We start from the raw sequence: 16,461 nt of genomic DNA on the forward strand, positions 1-16,461 counted from the left end.
TGATATAGCAACACAAGTTTGCTTCTTTGATTGCCAACTTACCAGCTTTCCATCCAACATTTGACATCCACCACTTGTACTTTTCCTATCTAAAGTACATCCTCACTTGTACTTTTCCTATCTAAAGTACATCCTCCTAGATATGAGTTTGAAAAAGCTTGAATGAAAATTCCTGATTTCGCAGGATACCAAAGTCCTAAAGAAATTGTTCCTTTAAGATAGCGAAAAATATTTTTCACTACAGTTAAATGAGGTTCCCTGGGATTAGCTTGATATCTAGCACAATTACATACCGAAAACATAATATCAGGTCTACTTACAGTTAAGTACAATAAAGACCCTATTATGCTTCGATAAAGAGTTAAATCCACAACATGAGTATCTAATGAAGGAGTTAGTCTTCTTCCCACTTCCATTGGTACTCGCAACTTCGTGCTGTTGGTCATTCCAAACTTTTCAAGCAATTTATTTGTGTATTTTTCTTGATTGATTAAAATTCCATCCCTATTCTGTCTTATATTCAAACCAAGAAGATTATTGATTTTTCCCATCATACTCATTTCAAATTGATTTTTCATTAGATTTTCAAATTCAAGTGACAATGCTGGGTCAGTTGAGCCAAAAATAATATCATCAACATAAATTTGAACAAGCATGAGATGATTCCCAACTTTCTTGCGAAATAATGTGGGGTCAACTGATCCTTGTTTAAATTTAGATTGTTTCAAGAAATTTGTAAGTGTTGCATACCAGGCTCTTGGTGCTTGTTTTAACCCATAAACTGCTTTGTCAAGAATGTAGACATGATCAGGATGTTCCTCATTTATAAATCCAGGTGGTTGCTCAACGTACACTGTTTCTTCAAGTTCTCCATTTAAGAATGCGCATTTAACATCCATTTGAAAAACGTCAAAGTCTTTGTGAGCTGCATAAGCTAAAAATATGCGAACTGCTTCGAGTCTTGCGACAGGAGCAAAAGTTTCTTCATAGTCTATTCCTTCTTGTTGCGAATATCCTTTAACCACTGGTCTAGCTTTATTTCGAATAATATTGCCATCTTTGTCGGTTTTATTTTTAAAGATCCATTTTAATCTGACAATTGAAACATCAGAAGGTTTAGGAATTAATCTCCAAACCTTGTTTCGTTCAAATTCAGCCAGTTCAGATTGCATAGCAACAACCCAATCTGAGTGTTCTATAGCATTCTTTACTGTCTTTGGCTCTATTTTCGAAATAAAAACATTAAACATACACAATTCTTGGTTCGCAATTAGTACCTCATTTTTCGCATGAATTTGAGCTCTTGTCAACACATCATTATGTTTTGAGGATTCTGATGTTTGATTATCAGGAGCATTCGTTTCTGCATCAATTACCCTGTCAGGAGTTCCAAAAATTAAGTCATAATCAAAATCATTTATTTATGAATTATCAATGTTAGTATCTGAATCAACAAGAATGGATTTATGTTTAAATTTACTATCAGATTGTTTACGATAGTAGTCATCAAAAGTTAAGTTAAAAGTTTCTTCAACTTTTCTTGTTCACTTGTTTAATACCCTGTATGCAACCGAATTTTGCGAATATCCTAAGAATGTGCCTTCATCAGCTATAGTTTGAAACTTGTTCAGATTGTCTTTTAGATTCATTATAAAACACCTGCAACCCAAAACATGGAAAAATTTGACATTAGGTTTTCGATTGTTGAGTATTTCATATGGAGTGACATTGAATCTGTGATGAATGAATGACCGATTTTGAGTAAAACAAGTCATAGATACTGCTTCAGCCCAAAGATATTGAGGTAAGTTCGCATATGTCAACATCGTTCTGGCTGCTTCGCATAAAGACCTATTTCTTCTTTCAACATCACCATTCTGTTTTGGAGTATATGGTGAAGAGAAATTATGCGAAATACCTTTGTCTATGAGAAAAGAGTCCAGTGTTTGATGTTTAAACTCAGAACCATTATCACTTTTAACTTTGCGAACTTTCTTTTTAAGGCTAATCTCAATCTTTTTGATAAAATCAATCATCGTTTGAGCAACTTCAGATTTTAACCTGAGAAAAAAAATACCCACGTGAATCTAGAAAATCATCAACAATAACTAAAATGTACTGCTTTTTATTGATTGTAGCAACAGTCGACGGTCTACATAAGTCAATGTGAAGAAGTTCCAATGGTTCTACGATTTTTGAATCTATCACAATCGGATGACCTTTTCTATGTTGTTTTCCTTGTTCGCAAGCTGCACATAAAGTATCATTGTCAAATTTTAGTATAGGTAAACCTCTAACTAAATCTTCAGTGACAAGTTTGTTAATGTTGCGAAAATTCAAATGAGACAATCTTCGATGCCAAAGCCAGCTAATATCATTAGATGCCTTTGATAGTAAACACACAGCAGGTTTGCCCTCGATTGGTTTGATATCCAGTGTAAACATATCACCATATCTTTTGGATTTGAGAAGTACTTCATTTGTTTTCGCATTTGAAATGATACTTCCTTCTTCATTAAACATAACTTGATTTCCAGTACCCACAACAAGTTGCGAAACACTAATCAAGTTATGTTGAAGACCTTCAAGATAAGCAACCCCGTTAACTGTGAATTGTCCATTCGTGATTTTTCCATAACCTTTCACTTGACACTTGTGATTATTTCCAAATTTTACTACTCCAGCATTTTCCAAGCTTCTATAATCTCGCAAGTTTTCCTTCCTTCCAGTCATATGACGAGAGAAACCACTATCAATATACCATTTGTATCATATTGCTCGTCACACATCACCTGCATTTATTGAAAAATTTTAGGAACCCAAGACTTATTGGGTCCTATATTAGTAGTTTTGAACAAATGCTTTGAATTTAAAAACCATGATTTCTCTTTGTTTGTTACACTGTCAATTATATCAACATCATCAGATCGAGATATTGAAATATAGTTATTCGAAAGTTTTGAATTTTCATTGAGTTTCATCTCATCTTTCACAACATTCGTAACTTTGATAACTGGTTTCCATTTTTGTACTGGAACTTGCGAATTATAAGATGATGAACTAGCATTGGAAGAGTGATTTGCGAACTTGTCAAATGCATTCTTTTTTTGTTTCTCTAAAAACTTTCCATTTTGATATTGTCTTCCTTTCCCTTCAAGCCAATGATTGATCATACATACATCAGATTTTCCTTTTGTATACGAAACTTTGGTCGGTTTTAAAATTGAAGGATTTGGAAAATTTGGTTGTTTAGGTGTAAATGTCATTTTGGTTTGATTTGTGACATTCAAAGTTGATGAATTATTCGTGAATTTGTGAACATTACGAAACTTTTGATGATTCACAAATTTTTGCGAAGTCTCAAATTTTCGACTGTTGTCATATTTGCGAACAAATTTATCATTATTTGTCATTGGAATTTTGTCAACAGAATATATTGGTTTTTGAAAACTTGTATCTTTTTGCTTATCCATTCTTTGAAATTTTGATGATTTTGACTTTGAAATCTTTTCTTTTTCAAATTTTGATTTGTCATTGGACACAACTTGCCAAAAAAAAAAAAATTTCTTGCTTTTCTTTTTGAAACATTATTTTCTGTTGAATAATTTCCAACCATCAATTTAAATTCATGAGAATTTAATTTCACTTCAATCTTTGGTTTTGATACATTCTCAAAAACTTTGTTTGGTTTTTCCTTTTTAACCATCCATTTTTGTGATGATTTTTGATTTCGATAAACATAAGAATTTTGAGTCAAATTTTTTTCTACAGTATTTTGATTTGCAAAGAAACCTTCAGTAGTTGACCTTTGATTATCATTTTCAACAATTTTGTTGAATTCAGGATTAATTTTCTCAGCATTCCCAGTAGTGACAAATACTTGATTTGGAAAAATTGTGTTATCTGTGCATATAAAATTTGGATAAACAACAGTGTTAGTTTCCAAATAATGTGCACCTTTGTCACTTAGAATTTTGTCGAATTCTTTTGTATCACCATATACTTGATCAACCACAACTCGTGGAGGTATTTCATGCGAATCCTTCACATCTTCTTTGTTTTCATCAGTGTCATCAGATTTCCAGCTTTCAACTTCCACATTATCAAAATTACAATGTTGCGAAGTAGAGTGTTTTTCAATGTCGTTTTTGACTATCCAATCAACTATAATTTCTTTACCTTTAATCTTAGATGTGATATTAATGATTGACAATTATGAACAATCAACCTCTTCTTCCTCTTCAATCTCACTAATTTCACTCACATTATCTGAATTGTCATCGACATTAGCATAATTGAGTTGAGAATCAAGAGTTGAGGTTTCAGTTTTCTTTAAGATTTTCCCTTGTTCATTCTTTGTCAAAATTTCATTGACAATACTAACCAACTCATCAACATTCAAATATTCATCAATTTTGACAATACCATATGCAAATCTATCATCAGGTATTTTGTCAAATTGAGCAATTGTATTTTCGCAATCATAAGACACAACATCAACTTTTTCACGATCATATTCATGAAAAGGTAAAAGTTTCCTATGATGTTCTTTTCTAATGTCAGATGAATGATGTAAAACAGTTAATTTTGCATACAAACGCTTAGCAGAGTTACAATATATGTTTCTTTGTGCTAGTAACAACCTAACTTCATTTCCAAGATTGTCCCTATCACAATTTACATTTTTGTTTTTCATTTCAAGTTTGTCTACTCTGCTTTATTTTATTTCTAACTCTCTTCATGTCTCAACTAGTTGCATATTTAAATTTTGAGCTTCAGTACTAGTAGACACAATAATAGAAACAAAAAAGCAACAATATCATCAAAAGAAGTAATTTTAGCATCATAAGCAGATAAAGGAATATTAAAAGATTGAAGAATAGCACGTACCTTGGTAGTCATTGGTGATTTGTCTGTGGACTTGGATATGAAGCACAGACCTGAAACATTCTCTTCTCAATCATTTTCAAAGTTTGCGAACATTGCTCCATGAGTTGGATGCCTCATTTCTTCATCATCAGATCCGGAATACCAGATCTGATATGTTCCACTTTCTTCCTCATCAGACTCACCCTTTGCAACCAGTGACATTCCTTTCGCCTTCGCACGCACTTCTTCGAGTTTTTTTGAATAGTAAGCTTCATCTTTCACTTTGTTCTTTTTCTCCTCTTTCTTTCGCAACATGCAATCTGCTACGAAGTGATTCGCACCATTGCAGTAGTGGCAATAGATTCCAGAATCACCTTTCAGTTTCTTCACATATTTTGCATCTTTTTGCTTTTCATCAACTTTTTCCATTTTTTTGCTTCTACTCACCTCCAGCTTTAGCAACTCCACTCTTCACATCATTTGCCTTTCATTTTGGATTAAAAGGCTTTTTGAAAAATTTCTTAACTTTGTTGTTTGAGTAGAATGCTACAGCTTCATCATCAGAGTTCATTAAGAAACCTTCATTTGAACCATCTGTTTCATTAGTATCAACTTCAAATACCTTTGAAACAAGAGCCAAAGGACCTCCTATACTTTGTTTTGATTCTTCATACATTTTTGAGACTTCACTTTCATGTTTTTTCAGCTGATTGTAGAGATCATTCAGGCTGGTTGTATTAAAGCTTTGTTGATTCTTTATCATCATACTCACACTTCACCATTCCTTGTGCAGGCCCATGATGAATGTTAAATTGAACTCCATGAGAGACCTAGTGATTCCATACCTATTACAACGATACACAAGCTCATTCAGATGATCATAGTAACTTTTAAGAGTTTCAGCATCCTTTTGTCTGAATTCCTTTAGATCAACAAGACATTGCTTCACAGAATTGATCTTCATTTTTTCACTATCTTGATACTTCTCTTTCAGAGTGTTCCAGATCTCCTTGGCTGTTTTACAGCTACGGATGTAATTGTAAACCACAGGAGGTAGATCACCTCTTAGTTCCCTCATGCACCTCTTTTCATTCTTTTTTAGACGGTTTTTGTCACACCCCAAAACCACGAACGGCGGAAACGTTCAGGGGTGGAGGACGTCATGTACAGTATCACAACTGTGTAAAATAATAAACAAGCAACAACATCATCCATTGCATTATAAGTAAAGTTTTAATACATGTGTGTTTCTTTCATTGTAGTAAGACACCAAAAATATACAATCAAAATAAAAGACGAGACTTGTCTGCTCCGTCTTCTCAAAACCTGGCCTCCGTACCTGTCTACTGATGACCTGAGAATACAAGTTATTTTGAAAGCGAGTATCAGCTTTAAAGCTGGTGAATTCATAAGTATATAAGTGTCATTGCCTTGTTTGTGAAAATCTGTTATAAAGGCCTTGTAAATCATTAAATGAAAATGTTGAGGTAAGTATGAAATCCCTAGAAAAACACTTATTTTCTATAAGTATGAAATGTAGTCTTCTACCAAGACCCGAATGTTCTGTACGTATGAAGTGTAGTCTTCTACCAAGACCCGAATGTTCTGTTTGTAAAATGATAGTTTTTCCTTTGTGTTGACTAGTACTAAAAGTGCTTAGCCTAACTCATCGTTTATGTGAATGTATCACAAAATAAAGTAAACAAGAAAAATGTAATACTGTAAGTGTTGTCACTGGGTACTAGGACCAACATAACGTCGCATTAAGCGAAATGTATAACCTAATGAACATCCGAAGATTGTCCAATTGTCCTCTGTAGCAGCAGCAGGTGGGTGGAAGGGTTAGTCCCAAATCGATCTTCCTAATATAAGTAGTAACCGTAGGCATCTGTAGATGTTCATTACCTACTGTTGCTAACAGATGAGTTCCGGAATGGTTAGTCCCGTACGTATATCCCGAGGTACTGTGGGATAGAGGCCCATCTAGGTATCCCGAGGTACTAGGGATAGGGTCCTGTCTAGAACATCCCGAGGTACAGGGGGATATGCAGGAAGATTTACACAGAAGTACTAATAAATCATACTCATAGTCCTAAGTACAAGTATCCAGGTAAACGAATACAGGATAATGCACCTATGTAAAAGTGTTCCTGTATGGTATTCATGTATGTGTATCCATGTAACAGGTAAGTATATGTAAACATATTCATGTATCAAGTAAACATATGTAAGTACTCATGTATCAGGTAATATACTAGTTTAGACTCATGAATGAACTGACTCTTGTGTGACTCCTTGTAATAGAAGTAATGTTTGATATCTTCACATTATCCCTATGATAATCTACTGTAATATAACTAGTTGATCATGTAAGTTTACCCACTCTTACTACTCAAGGGTATGGGAAACTAAATGAAAGATGCGAACTATAACATCAATACATATATAAGAATATAAGTGTATAGGCATAGTTTAGTTCAAGAATGTAAAATGGTTTTGTAAGACATCTTATGGGTTTTGAACAATAATTAACAATGAATTGATGTCATTTGAATAAACATTTCAAAGGTAAAACATTTGGTAACAATGTGCTTTTAAGATGTAAAACCATTTCATGCATCACATTTTGTAGCATGTGAAATCTGTTAAATGAAAAAAACAGTTATAAAATACATATCAATGATTTAATAACATATTTGTTTCTACTTGTATTCCCCCCACTAAAGCATTTAAAATCATTTAAAACATTGATTAGGGGTATGAACTCACCTGTAGTTGGTGATTGGAACGAACTGAACGGTATAGGATGGCTAGGTGTCAAGTGACGACTTGTGCACACACTACGATCGTTTTGGTATAAAAACCCGAAGATCCGTCAGAGAGAAAATGGCTTTTCTCTAGTCGGAAATGTGAATCATGAATGAATTTGGTTCAGAAATCTATTTATATTCCTGAGATATTTTGGCAGAAAATATTTTTATTCCTGAAATGATTTCTAATAAAATAGAGTGTTGGAATAACAGTGTTGCACAAAACCCTAGTGCACCCACTCTCCTGATATTTCCTGAAGTGTAAACCCTGAATTTCTCAAACTTACGCGAAGAGTCTGAAAATTAACTGTGACTGCTACAACTTCTATTGAAGTGATATAGTTTGTACAGAATGGAAATTTCGTGTTGTCACATCATCCCCCCGTTAGAAGGAATTTTGTCCTGAAATTAGAGTTTAAGCAAATAAGAAATTTACAATTAACTAAGAGAAAAGGTGAGGGTATTTCAGTTTCATCTGATCCTCACGTTCCCAAGTGAATTCCGGTCCACGCTTTGCGTTCCAGCGCACCTTCACTATCGGGATACGGCTCTGCTTTGTTTGTTTGACCTCTTGGTCCATGATCTCTACTGGTTCCTCCACGAAGTTGAGGCTCTCGTTGATATCGATCTCATCGAGTGGAATAACAAGAGTCTCGTCGGATAGACACTTTTTCAAGTTCGAGACGTGGAAGGTAGGATGTACGTTACTGAGTTCTTGCGGTAGATTGAGCTTGTAAGCTACAGGACCGATTCTCGCAAGAATCTCAAAAGGCCCTATGTATCTTGGATTGAGCTTCCCATGCTTTCCAAAGCGTATCAAGCCCTTCCATGGTGAGACTTTCAGTAGGACTCGGTCACCCACCTAGAACTCCAATGGTTTCCTACGCTTGTCAGCGTAGCTTTTCTGTCGGTCTCTAGAGGCTTTCAATCGTTCACGAATTTGAACGATCTTCTCTGTCGTTTCCCGAATGATTTCTGGACCCGTGAGAGTGCTTTCGAGAACTCGTCCCTTAGCTCACTGGGTATCACCCACTTCAGCCCAGCACAGAGGGGATATGCACTTTCGGCCATAGAGGGCCTCGAATGGAGCTGCCTTTATGCTCGTGTGATAACTGTTGTTGTAGGAAAATTCGACAAGGGGTAAATGAGTATCCCAAGCTTTTCCAAAGTCAATCACACAGGCACGCAACATATCTTCTAAGGTTTGGATAGTTCTCTCAGTTTTCCCGTCGATCTGGGGATGGTAGGCTGTACTCATGTCCAACCTTGTTCCTAGGGAATTTTGTAATGATTGCCAGAACCTCGAAGTGAATCTACTATCTCGGTATGAGATGATAGATAAAGGAACACCGTGCAGCCTTACAATCTCCCTAATGTATGTTCGGGTAAGTTTCTCCATCTTGTCTGTTTCTTTGATCGTTAGGAAGTGTGCAGACTTGGTCAGTCTATCGACGATGACCCATATGGAATCAAGTCCACGCGTCGTCTTGGGCAACTTGGTTATGAAGTCCATAGTGATCCGCTCCCACTTCCATTCTGGTATCTCTGGTTGTCGTAGAAGACCGGAGGGTTTCTGGTATTCGACCTTGACCTTTGCGCAAGTAAGGCATTTACTCACGAAGGTAGCAATATCTGCTTTCATGTTAGGCCACCAGTATAACTTTTTAAGATCCAGATACATCTTATCTGAACCCGGGTGGACGGAATAACGAGTGTTGTGAGCTTCGGTCATGACCAAGTCTCTGAAGCCACCGTGTTTTGGTGTCCAGATCCGATCCATGAGGTATAAGGCTCCGCCACCCTTGACTTCCAAGTTCTTATCCATCCCTCTAAGGGATTCACTAGCCACGTTTTCAGGTTTCAAAGCGTCGAGCTGAGCCTCCTTAATTTGCGTGGACAAGTGTGAATGGATAGTTAGAGTCAAAGATTTGACTCTACGACCAGTATATTCTTTCCGACTTAGGGAGTCGGCTACTACATTGGCTTTACCCGGATGATAACGAATTTCGCACTCATAATCACTAAGTAGCTCGACCCACCGTCGTTGTCTCATGTTGAGCTCTTTCTGGTCGAAAATGTGTTGTAGACTCTTATGGTCTGTAAAGATCGTGCTTTTAGTACCGTATAGGTAATGTCACCAGATCTTCAGAGCAAACACCACTGCTCCTAGTTCAAGATCGTGGGTTGTGTAGTTAACCTCATATGTCTTCAGCTGTCTCGAGGCATAGGCGATGACTTTACCTCGTTGCATCAGAACACATCCGAGTCCTTGATTGGATGCATCGCAATAGACAATGAAGTCTTCTATCCCTTTGGGGAGGGATAGTATCGGGGCGGTGCACAAGGCTCGTTTGAGCGTTTGGAATGCTCTTTCCTGTTTCTCTTCCCAGTCAAAGGCCATGCCTTTCTGGGTCAGGGTTGTAAGAGGTTTCGCTATGCTGGAGAAGTTCTAAATGAACCTACGATAGTAGCCAGCGAGACCTAGAAATTGATGAATTTCGGTAGGTGTCTTTGGTGTTGACCAGTTCTCAATGGCTTTGATCTTGGAAGGGTCCACGTGTATACCTTCTTCACTAACCACATGGCCTAAAAATTCGACTCGCCGAATCCAAAATTCGCACTTTGAGAACTTCGCGTAGAGCTTCTCCGATCGCAATGTTTCTAAGATTTTACGGAGGTGTTGACTATGTTCCTCCTTACTTCAAGAGTAGAAGAGTATGTCATCAATGAAGACGATGACGAACTGATCCAAGTAAGGACGACACACCCTATTCATCAGATCCATGAATACTGCGGGCTCGTTAGTTAATCCGAATGGCATCACTACAAACTTGTAGTGCCCATAACGAGTTCGGAAGGCTGTTTTGGGAACATCCTCCTCTAACACTCGTAGTTGGTGATATCCGGATCGCAGATCTATCTTCGAGAAGTAGTTGGCTCCTTGAAGTTGATCAAACAAATCGTCAATGCGAGGCAAGGGATAACGATTTTTAATGGTAAGTTTGTTGAGTTCTCTATAGTCGATGCACATGTGAAATGATCCATCTTTCTTCTTGACGAACAAGACCGGTGCTCCCCATGGTGAGAAGCTTGGTCGAATGAATCCCTTCTTGAGAAGTTCGTTAAGTTGACTGGAAAGTTCCTGCATCTTGGCCGATGCCAAACGATAAGGAGATTTGGCTACTGGGGTAGCTCCTGGCACTAAGTCGATTCTGAACTCGACTTGGCGTTGCGGTGGTAAACCCGGAAGTTCTTCTGGGAATATGTCGGGAAAGTCGCGTACTTCTGGGATTTTCTGGATGTCCTTCAGTTCTTGACTGGTATCGATGACGTGTTATAGGAATGCATGATATTCCTTTCGCAAGCACTTCTGGGCTTGAATGCACGAAATGATACGAAGGCTCGTACTAGGTTTGTTGCCGTAGATAATTAAGGTTTCGTTGTTAGGAAGGTTAAGACGATCTGCTTTTTCAAAGCACAAGATGTCGGCGCGAAGAAGACTCAACCAATCCATACCGATGATAACGTCGAAACATTTAATTGTGACTGGCATGAGATCTATCTTGAAAGTATGGCCATCTAAAGCTAAGGTACAACCTACGTATATGCAGTTTGTACTCTCCGTTTTCCCGTTAGCCATTTCTACTGTGAATGAGTTATCTAATGCACATGGTTTTTGTTTAAGCAGGTGTGCAAATTTGTGACTTACAAAACTTTTCTCGGCTCCACTATCGAAAAGCATGCAAGCATATGAGTTATCGAGGAGGAACGTACCAGTAACTATCGTAGGATCAGCTACTGCTTCCTTGTGGCCTAGGGCCATAACTCTTCCCACTCCTCCAGCCATCCCTGCTTTAGGGCAGTTCCTCTTGTAGTGGCCTACTTCGCCACATCCGTAGCAAGCTTGGCCCATACCGGTGTTAGGAATCTGGGCAGCTTGAGCTGTTGGAGTTTTGCAGTAACGGACGGTGTGTCCCTTCTTGTTGTATTTAGAACACTGCATCTCCCTGCAAGGTCCGTAGTGGTGGAAGTTGCACTTGGTGCACTTCGGGAGAGTCCCAGCATATGTTTTTGCTGGTAAGAGGTTCGCAGGGGCAACAAGAGTCACTGTGGCAGCATTGATCGCCACAAGTTGTTACTTATTGGAGGATCCTTGCGGAGCCCTTCTTTTCCTTTTATTCCACCCCTTCTTGTGGTAGTCGGGGTTGGAATTTTGTGGTATAGGAGTAGGGATTGTTGTGTTCTGAGGTTTCCAGTGATCGATGAGGGATTGTGCTAGTTCCTTGGCACTATCAAAAGTAATAGGCCTGGAAGCTATAACACTTGACTGGATCTGGGGCGACAGCCCCCAGATCTATCTTTCTATCTTTTTGCTCTGGGGAGCAACCATGTCAGGGCATAAGTTTGCCAGATCACAGAACCTATTTGTATAGGTTCCTATGTCAGATCCAACCATTTGCAGGCTCCAGAGTTCCTGCTCAAGTTTTTGTATTTCTCCCCGAGGACAGTACTCTCTCATCAGCATGTCCTTCAAGTGTTCCCAGTTGATGGAATACGCCACCACCAGAGTCAGGTACTTAACATGGCCGTTCCACCATGTTAGTGCCCTATCAGAGAAGGTACAAGCTGTGAACTTGACCTTGTTGCTTTCTTGGCAAGCGCAGATTTCAAAGACAGATTCCATCTTTTCGATCCACTGCCTTAACACCATAACCCGACCAGTACCATTGAAGCTTCGGGGTTTGGCGTTTGTGAAGTCCTTGTAGGTGCATTCCCGAGGGTGTCCATGGCTTTCACCGTGGTTCGAGGGAGGTGCACCTGTTCCCGATCCACTAGGGACATGAGTGTTGATTGCTGACACAGCAGCTGCAACTGCTGTTGTGAAAGCTGCCTGGAACATGTTGGCATCAAAGGGGTTAGGTGGTAGAGGAGGTTGAGGTTGTGGTGGTGGAGGAGGCGGTGGTATCGGTGTTTCGTTGATTGGATTACGCCTTGTACTTCTGCGTGGCGGCATCTTTAACTATACGTTTAAAAGATGACGACATGGATAAGAATAAATGATTTATGAATGTATCACATGGACTAACTCCCCATAGTCCAACAACAGAATGAATAGAATAACTAACTGAAAGTGACAACATTTGGATAATAAATTCCATATGATTAGATATCTGTCAATAATACTGGAATTACAGATGTAACAGGTTCGGGAAAAATGGCCTAGGAGTAGGCTCTACATCAACCAAGATGGAAAATTTTGACAGAATCAAGACTAGATCAAGAACTAACAGGTCTAAGATTTATATAGATAGGAATTTAGACCCTAGTTTTACATAAACTAGGTTATATCCAAAAGATGAGTCGACGAGCTTCTATCAGCGACGAGAGCTGCTTGCATGAGTCCTTGATCCCGACAATAGACGTTGAATGTCCCTTATACGCCTGTCCGACCTTGCTTGCTGAGCTTGAAGTTCTCTAACTTCTGCTCGGGTTTCAGCAAGTTCCCTCTGTAGATTTGCATTGCAGACCAGAGTCCTTTCATGAGCAGACTCTAGTTGGCGAATGTGGACAGTGTTAACACCAGAGTTGGCGTCAACTTCCAAAACTTGATTGATAGAAGCCTGAGCCATAATCGTGTTTCGAGAAATCCTACGCACCATGATTGGTAGGACTCTATCAGCAGAACCTCCTTCAGTGAGGTTGTAGAAACTTCGGTCTCCATTGTAGGGAATGGGTTGACCTTGTTCCTGACTCCATTCAGTCAAGTTAATGGCCCACAAGGGTGTGGGTCCTTGAAACACAGGGCGAGGGTTCAGGTTTGGGTTTTGAGCAGCTTGGGGTAGGTTGTTGACTTCTGGCTCCGAGTCAAAACTATCAGAAAAACCCTCAGCATGGTGATCATCCAAAGGGATTGGGTGATCATCTTCTGGTTCTGCCTCAAGCCAACCAGCATTGCCTTGGTTTGGGAAGTACAGATCGCCATGGTGAAATCCAGCCATTTTAATCTACGCAAGAAAAGGGATATAAGAAATAGCTTAAGTAGACGAACTAACTAAGATAATTACAGTAAGATCAAATACCCATATGGCATTTCTTTATGGTTGTGTTGGTAAGTTTTTAGACTTGTTGCCACATCACAACCATTCTTGGGCATATGCTAATCACTCCTCGGACCAGCATAGTTGATCAAGCTATGCCATTCCCAAGACTGATCATATATCCCCAGGTTTACTTGTGATATTCAACAATCGTAATACTTTTATTCTTGTCATTGTGACACTGATTTTAGTATGAATTCAGGCACGTATACTTACTTAAATATTTTATTATTTGTAAGCATATCTCTTAGACAGAGTGTTTTAATCCCATGTATTTATAGTTAGTATATCTTTTATGGGCTGATAAAGAAATGCCACGAACGGCGGAAACGTTCAGGGGTGGAGGACGTCATGTACAGTATCACAACTGTGTAAAATAATAAACAAGCAACAACATCATCCATTGCATTATAAGTAAAGTTTTAATACATGTGTGTTTCTTTCATTGTAGTAAGACACCAAAAATATACAATCAAAATAAAAGACGAGACTTGTCTGCTCCGTCTTCTCAAAACCTGGCCTCCGTACCTGTCTACTGATGACCTGAGAATACAAGTTATTTTGAAAGCGAGTATCAGCTTTAAAGCTGGTGAATTCATAAGTATATAAGTGTCATTGCCTTGTTTGTGAAAATCTGTTATAAAGGCCTTGTAAATCATTAAATGAAAATGTTGAGGTAAGTATGAAATCCCTAGAAAAACCCTTATTTTCTATAAGTATGAAATGTAGTCTTCTACCAAGACCCGAATGTTCTGTACGTATGAAGTGTAGTCTTCTACCAAGACCCGAATGTTCTGTTTGTAAAATGATAGTTTTTCCTTTGTGTTGACTAGTACTAAAAGTGCTTAGCCTAACTCATCGTTTATGTGAATGTATCACAAAATAAAGTAAACAAGAAAAATGTAATACTGTAAGTGTTGTCACTGGGTACTAGGACCAACATAACATCGCATTAAGCGAAATGTATAACCTAATGAACATCCGAAGATTGTCCAATTGTCCTCTGTAGCAGCAGCAGGTGGGTGGAAGGGTTAGTCCCAAATCGATCTTCCTAATATAAGTAGTAACCGTAGGCATCCGTAGATGTTCATTACCCACTGTTGCTAACAGATGAGTTCCGGAATGGTTAGTCCCGTACGTATATCCCGAGGTACTGTGGGATAGAGGCCCATCTAGGTATCCCGAGGTACTAGGGATAGGGTCCTATCTAGAACATCCCGAGGTACAGGGGGATATGCAGGAAGATTTACACAGAAGTACTAATAAATCATACTCATAGTCCTAAGTACAAGTATCCAGGTAAACGAATACAGGATAATGCACCTATGTAAAAGTGTTCCTGTATGGTATTCATGTATGTGTATCCATGTAATAGGTAAGTATATGTAAACATATTCATGTATCAAGTAAACATATGTAAGTACTCATGTATCAGGTAATATACTAGTTTAGACTCATGAATGAACTGACTCTTGTGTGACTCCTTGTAATAGAAGTAATGTTTAATATCTTCACATTATCCCTATGATAATCTACTGTAATATAACTAGTTGATCATGTAAGTTTACCCACTCTTACTACTCAAGGGTATGGGAAACTAAATGAAAGATGCGAACTATAACATCAATACATATATAAGAATATAAGTGTATAGGCATAGTTTAGTTCAAGAATGTAAAATGGTTTTGTAAGACATCTTATGGGTTTTGAACAATAATTAACAATGACTTGATGTCATTTGAATAAACATTTCAAAGGTAAAACATTTGGTAACAATGTGCTTTTAAGATGTAAAACCATTTCATGCATCACATTTTGTAGCATGTGAAATCTGTTAAATGAAAAACACAGTTATAAAATACATATCAATGATTTAATAACATATTTGTTTCTACTTGTATTCCCCCCACTAAAGCATTTAAAATCATTTAAAACATTGATTAGGGGTATGAACTCACCTGTAGTTGGTGATTGGAACGAACTGAACGGTATAGGATGGCTAGGTGTCAAGCGACGACTTGTGCACACACTACGATCGTTTTGGTATAAAAACCCGAAGATCCGTCAGAGAGAAAATGGCTTTTCTCTAGTCGGAAATGTGAATCATGAATGAATTTGGTTCAAAAATCTATTTATATTCCTGAGATATTTTGGCAGAAAATATTTTTATTCCTGAAATGATTTCTAATAAAATAGAGTGTTGGAATAACAGTGTTGCACAAAACCCTAGTGCACCCACTCTCCTGATATTTCCTGAAGTGTAAACCCTGAATTTCTCAAACTTACGCGAAGAGTCTGAAAATTAACTGTGACTGCTACAACTTCTATTGAAGTGATATAGTTTGTACAGAATGGAAATTTCAGGTTGTCACAGTTTTGTTGTTTAGCAACTTTAGCAGAAGTAGTAGACGGTCCAATTGATTGAACATTAGCAGGAGCTTGAACTGTTCCATTGATACAATTCCAAATTTCTTCATCAATTCCATTAAAGTAATCCTCCATTATATCAGCCCATTGATCATAGTATTCAGGGATTAACATCGGAATTTTGGTTGAAGAACCAAGCAAATGAGAGAAAGAAGTCATTGTATTCATGTTGAAGTTCGCCATTGATGAAATTTTTTTTTTCAGAAAGCTTAAAAACTTGATTAATTTTAGAATTGATAAAAAAAATGATCACAAAT

The sequence above is a fragment of the Lactuca saligna genome, chromosome 3 (genome assembly GCF_052625555.1).
Source record: "Lactuca saligna cultivar CGN05327 chromosome 3, ASM5262555v1, whole genome shotgun sequence".
In the NCBI taxonomy this organism is placed as follows: domain Eukaryota; kingdom Viridiplantae; phylum Streptophyta; class Magnoliopsida; order Asterales; family Asteraceae; genus Lactuca; species Lactuca saligna.